The sequence below is a fragment of the Cryptomeria japonica genome, chromosome 4 (genome assembly GCF_030272615.1).
Source record: "Cryptomeria japonica chromosome 4, Sugi_1.0, whole genome shotgun sequence".
Lineage (NCBI taxonomy): Eukaryota > Viridiplantae > Streptophyta > Pinopsida > Cupressales > Cupressaceae > Cryptomeria > Cryptomeria japonica.
In genome coordinates this window covers 185,074,605-185,087,723 of record NC_081408.1, presented here as the reverse complement: position 1 = coordinate 185,087,723, position 13,119 = coordinate 185,074,605, and the positions used below count along the sequence as shown (strand labels likewise).

Sequence of the window (13,119 nt, the reverse complement as noted above, 5' to 3'; positions counted from 1 at the left end):
TTAAACGTGTGCTTGCTTTAGCTTCTAGAATGAATTGGCCTATTCACCAAATGGATGTTAAAAGTGTTTTTCTTAATGGTGATTTACATGAGGAAATTTATATGTCTCAACCTCCTGGTTTTGTTAAGGAAGGTAATGAACATTTAGTTTGCAAGTTAAAGAAATCAATTTATGGTTTGAAGCAGTCTCCTAGGGAATGGTATTCAAAGATTAATGCATTCTTTCTTTCTCAAGGCTTTATTAGAAGTAAAAAAGATCCTAACTTGTATGTTAAACATAGTGAAGATGATATTATCATTATTATCTTATATGTAGATGATTTAATTCTTACCTCAAGTTCCAATACTTTGATTTTTGATATTTCAACTTAATCAAAAAATTCAAATGACTAATTTAGGTCTTTTACATTATTTCTTAGGAATGCAAATTTGGCAAACCTCTGAAGGAATTTTCTTATCTCAAAGTAAATATTTTCAAGATCTCATAGATAAGTTTAGAATGAATGATGCTAACCATGTTTCAATTCCTATTGAATTAGGCACTAAGTTAATGCTTGATATGCAAACTCCTCTTGTTGATCCTACTTTGTATAGACAATTGGTTGGAAGTTTGAGTTATTTAACTCTTACTAGGCCAGATATTGCTTATAGTGTTGGTTTGGTTTCAAGATTCATGTCTAAACCTCAACAAACACACTTTAAAGTTGCTAAAAGAATTTTAAGATATATTAAAGAAACTATTAATGTAGGTTTGTTTTATGATGCAAATTTTGATTTTACTTTAAACGGTTTTACTGATTCCAATCTACGTGGAGATCCCAATGATGGGAAACCTACTTGTGGTTATTGTTTTTTTGTTGGTTCAGGAGCAATTTCTTTTAATAGTAAAAAGCAACAATCTACCTCTCTTGGATCCACTGAAGCTGAGTACAAAGGATGCACTAATGCTTTCAAAGAAGCCTTGTGGCTTAGAAGACTACTTGAAGATTTGGGTCTACCTCAATACGAACCAACTCCATTGTATTGTGACAACCAAAGTGCCATTGCCTTGGCTAAAAACCCAGATTTCCATGCAAGGACAAAACACATTGTTCTCCAACACCACTTTATTAGAGAACAAATTGAAGACAAGCAAGTTTCACTCCTCTATTGCAAGGGGGAAGACCAAGTTGCAGATATTTTGACCAAGCCGCTTTGTAAAGAAAAGTTCCAATTTCATTTTAAAATTCTTGGATTGCAACCCATTGAAGGGTTTGATGTAAACTCCCCAAGTAAAGCTTAAGGGGGGGTGTTAGATTATTTAATCTTTACTTGGCTTAGGTTTATTTGTATTAATTTGGGATATTCCTTTGGAATCCCTACATGTAATTTGTCCTCTTGTTCATGTGTGAGGACAAGTCATTTCTTTTATTTTCCTTTATTAAGGAATTTTAGATTTCCTCCATAAGAGGATGTGGACACATGGCACACACATTTTATGAATGGTGGCATTCATAGATTCGGGAGTTACTCCTCTCTATTTAAGAGATGTCTCCTCTCTCATTTCTTTTTAATGACATTATTGTAAAGAGATTCTCTCTCTCTCTCTCTCTCTCTCTCTCTCTCTCTCTCTCTCGGCATTGCCTCATTCATAATATCACAAAGGGTTTTTCTTTGCTTTTCCTTTTTCAAAAGTTCTTGTGCCTCCTTCTTCACATTTGGGTGATTGCTCCAAGGTTTCTGCATTTCTCTTGGTAACATTTACTTCATCAATAAACTTACTTGGATTTTGTTTTTCTTTCCTTACTTTTGTATTTCCTTTCAACTCTCATTAACAATGAGTGGGTCCTTGAAACAAGGCGTCACCATTCCAAGCTACCGTAGAAACTACTAAGTTCAGATTTTAAAGAAGAGGATAGTGACATGATATTTCTACTCAACAAGATCATGGGAGCACCTCAAGGAGCTTTATTTGAGACATGGATGTTTTATTTCATTGAGGAGATTTCAACTAGAACAGTAATGATAAATTGGGCAACGATCATAAGTGATAACTTGAATATCCAGTTGAGAAATTTGGAGAGAACGAGGTCTTTCTACATGACTTCTTACTTAGTCTACATGCTAGTAAAACACATCAAATACAAAGGACTAATATGCAAAGGTGAAGTTGGGAACAAGTAGGGTCAACATAAAGTATATGAATGCTATCCGCAACTCCACCTACATGAGAAAGAACAATATAGAAGGGTGATTGATCCATTCACCATGTACCTCACACAATTGCTACAAGGTGGAGTACACAAAAGGTTGTCCAAGGAGGCAATATCATTAGTAGAAAAATATGGATCATGGTTTATTAATTACCTACCTCACATACATTAGGATCCAAGGATTCACCTCCGAACCTTACAAGCTTCCTAGGTATCCGACTAACAAGATGATGTTACTTGAGGTAGTGAGGCAGCTATCAAAGTCCGATTGCATTCAAGAAGAGAAGCATAGGCAAGGTATAACTTTTCCTCTCACACTTGGGAAAATGATGGAGATATGCCCCACTGTGACAGCAACAGATACAGTTAACGAAGAATTAGAATTTTTCCATCTTGGAATATACAAGGCTAAGAACCATTTTTCCATTCCAAAGGATTTTAACAGCCAAAGGAGAGAAGTTTACACACAAGGTTGACATAGAGGACTACTGGACAAATCTTACAAATGAGTTCGGAGTTAGGAGAAAGATGTGGTCTCGAATGTCAGTGGACTTCATGAGGAAGTGTAACTTCTTCTCAATTCCTGATCAAGTAAAGGATGATGGGAATCATATTCATCCTTAGTATAGTCGGGAGAAAGACAAGCCAATTCCATCACCTGATTGGTCACAGCCTGAGGTGGTAGACTTAAACATTTTGATGAGGGAAGTGAATGATTGCTCCAAAGAATGGGTAGACAAACAAATCAACAAGCTAAGGAGGCAAAGTACCACTTTGACCTATGAGAAAATGAAAAGCGTGGAGTCTTCTCTTAATGATGATGAGAGAACTATAAGTGATGTGAGAACAAACAATGATGAAAAGGGTCAAGCTCCTAAGAGAAGAAAGAGTATAGCTGGAGGAACACAAGCAAAGGGTAAATAGATTGTTAGTCAAGGATCCAGACAGAAGAAGCACAAGTCAGACACTCCTCAGTCTAACATGAGTTCCTCATCTGTTAAGAAAAATGACATACCAGAAGAAGAAATGAATCCGAACAAGGTTCTGACATGGAAAACCTACCAAATAATGATCAAGATGAGCACACATCAGCTCAATCAGCACCACATGAAGATAAAGAACAGCAACCAGGATCTTCAACCATTCAGCTTGAGGTCCATTTAGGTCATGATGTGGAGGATCTCAGTAAGAGGAGAGCAGATGAAGAGATAATTTCCACCTTGAGAGGAATTGATGACGATCATCAGCTCAAGGATGGAATGGAATTTTCTACAATTCCTGATTGGTTGCTTAACAGTATGGAAAAGAAGAAAGTTGGAGAAACGCCATTGAAGATATAGATGATTTCTTAGCCCAGATTGGTAAGGCTAAAGAAAAGAAGGCAAAGAAGTTCTCTAAAATTACTAGAGACGATTCAAGATCCCACATTTTGCAAGTGGTTGTCCCAGCAGTTGACAAGCCTAGAGATGAGATCACTCCCATGGACTACAGCTTACAACAATTGATCTTGGACCATCCACAAAGCAACAAGAGTTTCAGGAGCTGAATGATTCCGCCAAGGCCATTGAGGCACGGTTAAACAAAGTTGAAGAGAAGGAGGAAATATTAGAAATAGAATACAAGAAACTCAAGGAATACATTGAGGGGTTGTTGAATCCCCTAAGGCATGAGGATCCTATATTTGTTCCACCCATCACCATTGCTCAAGGATCACTTAATGATCACAAGGCAATGAGGAGTACATATTAGGAGGTTGGAAAATGGATAGAAGATATTTCGAAGCAAGCGGAGGACTTCCTAGTCCAATTTGTCCATGCCTACGATAGGACAATGTTACTCATGAACCGGATGCAATGCTTAGAGGGAGTATGGGAAGAGTTTCAACCAGTCCAAGACAAGACTATTCCTCGCCTCAAGGTGCTGAAATGGATTCCTACATCAACATTGATCTAGGAGGGAGTAATTCAAGATGGAAATGTGTATGGTTTCCATGAATGGTATTGTTTTTTGGCACTGAAGAAATCAGTGTTTGATCATGCAAGGCATGAGTGCATGGAAATGGAAGGATCAATCTTAGAGATACAATCAAAGATCCTCACTTCAATTGAGGAATTATTGGACAAGATGTCAATACTTCTAGCAGCTTGAATTTGGAAGGATTGAAAGAGAAAAAGAAGTTTGTTTACTTTCAAGGGCTACAGCCTATAAAGAAGAATCAGCTAGAGGATTTGGTCTCCCTTATGATCTTCATCAGCAACTTGCAGAAGCATACACCAGATTGGGAGAACATTTTCGATGCTTGCCCAGATGCCTTGGATGTGATCAAATTGCAATAGCATGTGATCGAATTGCAGCAAAATGGCTTGCCAAGTGTCACAATGGAAGAACTCAACTCAGTCACGTCTAGATTCGTTGAATTTGCAGCCAAAGAGAGAGATAGACGAAGGAATCTTCTAGAAGACGGCTTGCTTGATGACTAGGCAACATCTCATTGGACCTCATATCTCAAGCTTTGTGATATGGATAAGATTCCAAATTTTGCTAAGAAACCTAATTAGGGCTATGATGGCATGATCTTGGCCCTTGATTCTAAATGAATCAAGGCCATTCATTTCATTTGGGACTATATGAACCCCTTCTCCTCTCATTTGTAAGGGGGAGATTTTGAAAATTGTCACTTAGATGCTAACAAAATTGAATTGAATCATTGAACTTGGGTGATTTTTATGAAATCTTGGAGTATTGTGTGGTTCTTAAATCCTCAAATTTAGTTTAGAATTTTGCTTTACGTATTTAGTTGAATGAAGAAATTGTTGAATGAATCTATATGAAATTCCTTTATCCATACCACTAGCTATTTGTTGACTGTAAATTTGCCATGTGTGGTCAACTGATATTTGATCTAAGCAATTCCTACTTGCTCATTGATATGCATCAAATGGATGGTGTTAGTGTTGTGGGTATAAATTTGAATATCTATTGATTACCTTAGAAGATTGCACTAAGCTTTGTAGAGTTGTTCTTTGCATGACAAAACTAAGCCTAGTAAAAATTTCATAGTCATTCACTATCTCTTGCATTTTAGGATTAGAATAGAATTCCTAAACCCTTTCCCTTTTGCGTTTTATTTCAAAATCTTTGTTAGAGATAGGATCAAGTGCTCATCTTGCTAAATCGTAAGTCATTTCAAAACCGTGGCAAAATACTTCTATTCATGAAGACTTGAGATCTCATTAGAACAATTGTGTAAGTCCCTTTGTGCATACAGCAATCACATCAACCATTGAGTTACCCACACGTCAAGACTTGACAATAGGAACCTTGGAGTCATCTTGGTTGATCATACATTTAGCATTTGAGGTGATTTTGATCAGTAGGGGGTAAAATACTTTGGTATTCTATTCTATGTTAGAGGTGTCTAAAAAACACATCAACAGGTAGGACTGTTGTACATGTTAAGTAATTACTTTGGAGCATGGTGAGTTATGCATGTTGTGTTCTGCATGTTGAGTGATAGCTCTAGAGCGTGATGTGTTCTGAATAAGAACCATTTACTCCTAGAGTGTCCATAGTTGTGAGGGCCAAAACCACTAAAACCTTCTTGAGGGTGAGAGTGACCATTCCAAGTGCTCCAATTCAAATAAGTATGGAACTCATTATTATTCATATAAGATTGAGTCATTCTAATCATCATTCTCTAGACTAGATGTTATTTGTTCTGTTGAGATCTTGTTCATATTATTGAATGCTGAATTATATATTGATAATTTTGATCTTAATATGCTTAAGTCTTTAGCTAGTTAATATTGATAAATAAGCATTTTGTGCATTCGTATCTAAATTATAGATATAATTTATAATCTTTAAAACTAATAAACACTAATAAGTCCACTGCCATATAAAATAAACTCTGATATATTTAATCTATCCAGTTTTATACAATGGAGGAAAGCAGCATTATATAAGGGGAAGTCTAAGTTACAAGTTTTTGGTGGCTCGGCAGTGGTGATAAGTTGGTGGAATGGAGTCTATATAATGCAAAACTTATTACCAATGCCAATTTTTTCGCAGGTAAAAGGAATATTGTCAGTATTTTAAAATATTTCCATCAATTGTCTACAGAGAGCTCAACTACATTGCTGATTGTCTATCAAAAAATGAATTATTAGATACAGATGCCTTGGTACTAATGGAGAACAGGTATGGAGAAATCCAGGATGATAGTACTCTCCCAGTTATGGTGACATGATGCTGCTATTCACTCCATCTCTGCATATTTTTCATGGGTCGGTTGGCACAGAACTGCTTACTTTCTAATCAGCATGCTTCGCTGTCTGGGCCTCAGCGCAGACTAGTCACATGGTTTTAGTTTGTGGTCTGAGTTGATTAAATAAGCTATTTCCCCATTCTCTGGTTATTGTTTTTTTTTTTTTTTAATGCTTTGTTGGTGACCTCCGAGTCTTTATGTCTCAAGGTTCATGTTTGTTTGTTTTCTGGATGGTCTTTCCCTTGTATCTGGTCTTGCTTGAATGATTTTCTGAAGCATATGAGATATGGAACTCCCTATTGTATAAATATGAAGTTGTGATTTTTTTGTGGGGATAAAATCAGTGTATTGCGATGTAAGATTGCAAATAATGAAAAGGAAAATGGTCCTGAAAAAGAAATGGATGTGCCACAATCACATAAATCTCGCATAAATCTCTTTACACAGTAGAGTATGAAATAGATCACGTTAATCATTAACGTGTATGAGTCTTGAGATTTAAATCTTGCATCTGAAATAATTGCAATACATAAATAAAGCACAGTAAATAGAAATGCAAGTAAAACATTCCCGAACTTTCAGTGATAGTTATGAAACAATTTTTCAACAATTATGACACTTGATATTTTGTACTTCAATTAGTAGGGTAAATGATTTGTTATCTTGTGCATAATTATCAGGCTCGCGAATTACCTAGGGAGACTCCCGAATCTTGGGTTAGGCAAGCCCAAATGAGGCCCATCCACCCACAACATCAAATTGAATGAGTTTCTGTCAGGCCAAGCCCCATTAAGTCGACCATTCATTATTAATAATCTAAGTTGCACGTTACAGTTCAGGTTCGGGGATTTCGGTATGGCAATTATTTTGGGGGGTTTGAGCACATTTTGAATATATATAATTTCAGATAACCACAATAGCATGCATATAATATACAAAACAACCATAAAAATATGTCCCATGCAGAATACAAAGTCTTCAACCATTGACAGAGGCAGCGAGAAAATTCAGAATCTAAGAATGCAAAATTTCACATACGCTGGACATTAACGATCAAGAACATAGTTACGAGAAGTATTAGAATGCCGTACTAATTTTTAGGAGGAAACAAAGGGTCTGCAAGTTATGAATGGTTTTGCCTAGTTCGTGAGGTATAGGACTTGTAATGAACTCCGATGCGTTCTAGAATTTGAAAAGATAGAAGGTCCATTTCAATTCACAGAAAGAGATAAAACAGTTTGAATTGTAAGATGCCTAAGACAGAAAAAAAGAAAGACAGCGAAATGTAAATTTTGAAAAGTTTATCCAGAGAAAAAAAATAGCTGAACATATATTCAAGTCTTCTTTTCTATTGAAATATAAATAAACAATAAAAGGCATGTGAATTAGCCTAATTAGGGCAAAATGCCATGCTGCATACCTGTTAAAGAATCCTCCAGACAAGTGAGGAAAACTTTCTGGGTTCCAATTTGATTTATAATAATTTCTCCTTAAATAATGTTCCAATTTCGAGACTGACGAAGACTGCCTTCGCAGACGGGAAAGTACAAACTGAAGCCCAGAGCTGTGATCTATATACTCTGCACAACAGTTCCGTGCAGTGCCACGTAGCTAGTATTCATAATCAGCCATAAGTGGTGGTGAATAAATGTAATGTCGAATTGAACTTTATCCAATTTGGGTGAAGATAATATCAACCGCCTGCCATTGACTGTGAGAGATGGAAAGCTTTTGGGCATACATGGAACTTATCCCATAAAAGCAAACCATTTGACACCACATGTTCGCTTTCCTGATGTACTGGTAAAAACTCCATATCCGGCACTTCTTCCACTCATGTTAATTTGATTTGTCGTTTGTGTAATAATTAATTTATAGAACATCTGATAAATTATCTGTTTTTACTAATTTTAATTTTATATTTTAAGAATTTGAATTCCATTTACAGATGATATTTTTTTATATATATTGCGGTGGGGCCCATGTATGTTCTTCAAAGTTCACACCTTCAAAAGTGATGATTTTATAGATGGGAGATTGAGCTGTACCTTTTTTAAAAGTTTTTTCTTGTATGTTATTTTTTTATATTACTTTTCTAGTATATGATTGTTAGAAAGAAAGAAAGATTCTTTTATAGTCTACGATGTTATGGTTTCTATATGGGTCTATAGATGGCTTATAGCAATATGGGACTCCCTCGTATTCTTTGTGGGAGGCATCTAATTATGCTAAAATGAAGCATACATATCTTACTCCCCTGGGGATTTGAACATGCGACTTCTCTTTCAAGAGCACAAGTTCTCCTCTACAAGTTTATGTCATAAAAAATAGGGACTCGCGTCCATGGGAGTATATAAACATACTAAGTTGGAATTGCAAAGGTTGCCCTGGAGAAGAGGACTCGGGTTAGGGCCCATAGCAGAGGGGAAAGACAATATTTTTCTTATGGAAACACATGAACATGATGGATGTAGAGTTTCAGACATTAAAGGATACATTAATCTTTGAGTGGAATGAAGAGACTGAAAGGATATATGCATAAGACCCTATTCTTATTAAAAAATATGCTCAAGGTTTGAGAGAGCATTTGAAGGCTCTTGAGCTCTTTTGTCAAGAGGTTGGGATGGAAGGGAATAATAGCAAGACCAAAGTCACGATCTTTTCTTTGAAAAAGAAGAAGCAACAAGCGGATTTAATCTTTGAGTGGAGCCGCTTGGAGGCAGTGATGGAATACAAGTAACTGGGAATTGTTTTTCACAATAGGCTTAGTTGGGAGACATGTAGATCAAAGAGGATCTAAAGAGGATGGAGAGTGTTATATCTTCTTCACAACAGATGTAGGAAAGAAGATTTGTGGGACTGGAAGCCTAAGAAAACCCTTTTTGGTTTGTTAGTGGTTCTAGTTATCCTTTACGGGTGTGAAGTTTGGGGGAATAGCATGTCAAACCACAAATGGTGCTAAATAGAAAGAATTCAAAAACATCTAATCACTAGCAGCCCCAAAGTCAACTCAACAATACCTTATGAGATTATTTTAGCTGAAGTTGGTATGTTCCCAATTGAAGCTTCAGTAGTCATTCAATTGTTATGTTACTTAAAAAAGGTTGAAAGTATGGATACACACCACTAGCCCAAAATGATTGTTGAAGAGGAGCTAAATAATAGGAGAAAGACCTAGAAGAAACTAAATGGCAAGTGGATGAACAAGTAGGACACAAATCTACATGAATGTCCTGACACTAAACAAGAGATCAAAAAGTGGGTGCAAGAAAAATCCAAGAATGCCATGTGGACAAAATAGCTAGGCCAAAAAAAAGTATATCATATTAAATAATTTTAACCCTACTTGGGAGCATGATGAAAAAGTTTATTTGAGATCAACGATCAAGAAAAAAGGTCAAAATTTTAATTGCACAGTTAAGGATTGGATCTCATCATTTAAGATGTGAAATTGGTAGATGGAAGGTGCCCAAATAAGACTGAGAATAAAAGACATGCATTTTTTAATAGCAAGAGGGTAGTGGAAAGAAAACGACATTTCATCAAGGAGTGTGCAACATATGATATTCACAATCAGTTTGATAATGAATTAAAGGTGAAAATTTTGAAGGAGCTTTTTGAAGAGATGAGGTTTCACAAAACAGTGAGTTTCTTACTCAAGATTCATGATAGAAGAACAACATGGAAAGGAACTTGAAAATGAGTTAATTTGCATCTTGGTCCCTTAGACCATTGGGTCTTGTGGATGTCATTAAAATTTCCTTTATTCATTCATGGGTTTGCTTATCTAGTCTTTTATGGCCCCAAACTATCTCAACTCAGTAGTTGATCTTAGTGTCCAAGATTTGATGGTTCCTCTGAATAAATGACCTAGAAATTTGTCTAAGATGTGTTCCACAAGATATGCACTCTAACTCACATTTAAATGTAGTTTTAACCATCCCAAAGACTGACTCAACCTACAAATGGTTAAAAAAATTTACTTTAATAAGATACTTTGTTGGGAGGGTTCTTGTTGATGTGTTATACATGCACTTCAGGCATAGAATAAAATACCAAGGTATCGTATCCTCTCTTGAACAAAATCCTCTCAAATGTTGAACTAAGTGATCACTTTATGTGACTCTGAGGTTCCAAATGTTAGGTCTTGACATTTAGATAAGCTAAATGATTTGATGTGATATTACTCAAATCACAAAGGGGGACTTACATTTGTACTTGAACTCTTGCTTGAACATGGCTAGAACTTGGAAATTCATTTACTTTGGAAAAAAGTAAAAGAATTGAGGGTTTAGAGAGAATACACTACTCCTAAGATCAATGATAGCATTGGATCATTCTTCGATGGATACATTCATCAACCAAGATTTGCTTTACCATGTTGCCAATAGTTCTTCACAAAATCGATGCAATCTTCCTAGAGAATTAAAAGGTTTTCATATTGATCATGCATCATTTATCCAAATACCCAATACATTGGCACAATTTGAACAAACATATCCATGATTTAACTTAGAACATTTTAATGTTCAGGCTAATTATGCACAACAATTGGAATTCACCCAACCCCAAATAGTATGAACCAAGGGATTATCAACATCCATACATTACTGTTAGTCCCAACCAGTGCTAAGAGGGGAAGGGTGAATCAACACTTTACCAATTTTACACAATTAAAATTTTTAACTCAAGTTTGCACTTACTTAATATTGATCAATTCAAACAATTATTTCAGAATAATATGCATGCATGAAAATATACACGGCGACACCAAGAGTTATCTCGTGGAAACCCAAATGGGAGAAAACCACGGTGTGAGTAGGAACTCACAAAATTTGTACTCTTCTAAAGTACGTCCGGTGAGGAGCCATCCTTGTTAGGAGATTACAAAGACACTATTAGGTGCCACCCAGTTAAGGGATTTTGATTAAGGCCTATCAGTGCCTTTACCCTATTAAAGGTAGCCTTGTTAAAGGTCTTAGGATCATCAATTAAGATGACACCTGGTTAAGGGATTTTACAATGGGACCTCTTAAAGTCCACCCGGTTAAGGGATTTTGAGTTGCAATGGTTAGAAAGCAACAAAAAGATGATCTGCTAAAGTAGCTACTGATAGCTTGATCATATCACAATGAAAATCATACTCTATCCATACTGATTGTGTCTGCTCTGCACAACACTGATTTTTTGCTTATACCTTTAGCTTTGCACTTTGTCGATTCTCTGACCCTCGGCTCTGCAATCTGCTCTTCTCCCCCTATGTTCACCTTTTTCAAGATCTATTTCCACATGCAAAACACGCACATCAAAAATGAATTAAGTGAATTTATTTCCCTTCGGTTTTGGCGCAAACTTTCCCTCCAAAACTCTCATTCAAAATTTTGTTACCGCGCCATAAATTTCTCTCCAGAAATCATTCTAGGAATATGGGTCAAGACAATCATTCATGTCGATAAGTCTATTGGTTGACTGGAAAAGACTATCGGTTTAACTGGATGTTAACTGGACGTTTCCTGGTCTGTTGGTTGAGACTCTTATTATGTCGGTGTACCGATCAAATTCTGCATAACCGATTATCTCCTGTATACCAGTCTATTAGCTACTTAGTTGATGATCCTCCTATGTACCGATATGTTCATTGCTTAGATGGTTGACCTTTTGTGTGTCGATCTACTTACTGCATAGCCGGTCTATACTCTGCTTACCTTGTCTACACACTGCTTAGTCGGTTAACCTTTGTATATCAGTCTACTCACTGCTGATATGAATAAGAACTCTTGTTCTTTACCGGTTATCCTTTACTTCTTTACCGATGGACTGTGAAGACTTGGAAGATGATGTTTCCAACAATGACAACCATATCATTCACTGGTCATACAAAATGCACCAAAATGCCAACAAACTCCCTCTTTGGCATTGGTGGCAAACACTACAAAAATGTGCCAGTTCTAGCCCTTGTTACTGACCCCTATTACTCACAATGTACAAATCTCCAAAACCCCCCCTTTTGCCATCATTGGGAAAAACTATACAAAATAATTTGTCAAAGTAAAGCAAAAATCTCTTTGAATTTTTCTTGAGCTACTTTCAAAGAGGATTCCCTTGAAGATTTTACCCATTTCATGGTGGTGAAGTGTCCTTGCAAAACTGCAATAAAAACCTCCATATCATCGACTATCTTGCAGTCAAGTTCACTTATGAGGCATTCCACTTCTTTAATATTCATTTGCATGAAATCAATAATTGGTGCCAGATAGCACTATAGCTCTAACAAACTAAGACCTCATTTGTCCTCTTCTTCTTTCAACCTTTTGATTTCATGATTGAGCAGTTTGACCTTACCACTAAAAGTTGATGGTGAACTGGTAGGAGGATCAAAAGAACTTATCAGATCTTGAATTTCTTTTTGAGTCTAATTTCTTTTATCTTCTAGATCTCTGATTAAATCGGTAAAACTTGAAGATTTGACCAATAATTGGCCAACTTCTTGTAGTATATTTTTGACCTCTTCTGTTCGGGTGGAGAGGGCAACTTTTCCAACTGATATTTGTTCCATTAAATTTCTCCTCTCTTTGCTTCATATTGCCTTACTACAACCTTCTCCATATCGGTTGACTCTCAACCGATTGTTGTTACAAGAGTACTCAACTGATCAATGATG

The 13,119-nt window shown here is 36.3% G+C and overlaps 1 protein-coding gene across 1 annotated transcript in view; it reads right to left on the bottom strand.

Moving 5' to 3' along the window:
• The window catches only part of LOC131028080 (protein ACTIVITY OF BC1 COMPLEX KINASE 1, chloroplastic), a 197,635-nt gene extending 189,339 nt beyond the window's left edge, over positions 1-8,296 (bottom strand). The window contains exon 1 of the mRNA XM_057958288.2: positions 7,879-8,296. The gene's annotated coding sequence lies outside the window, so the exon portion shown is untranslated. The remainder of the gene's footprint in view (positions 1-7,878) is intronic.
• Between the last annotated feature and the right edge of the window lie 4,823 nt (positions 8,297-13,119).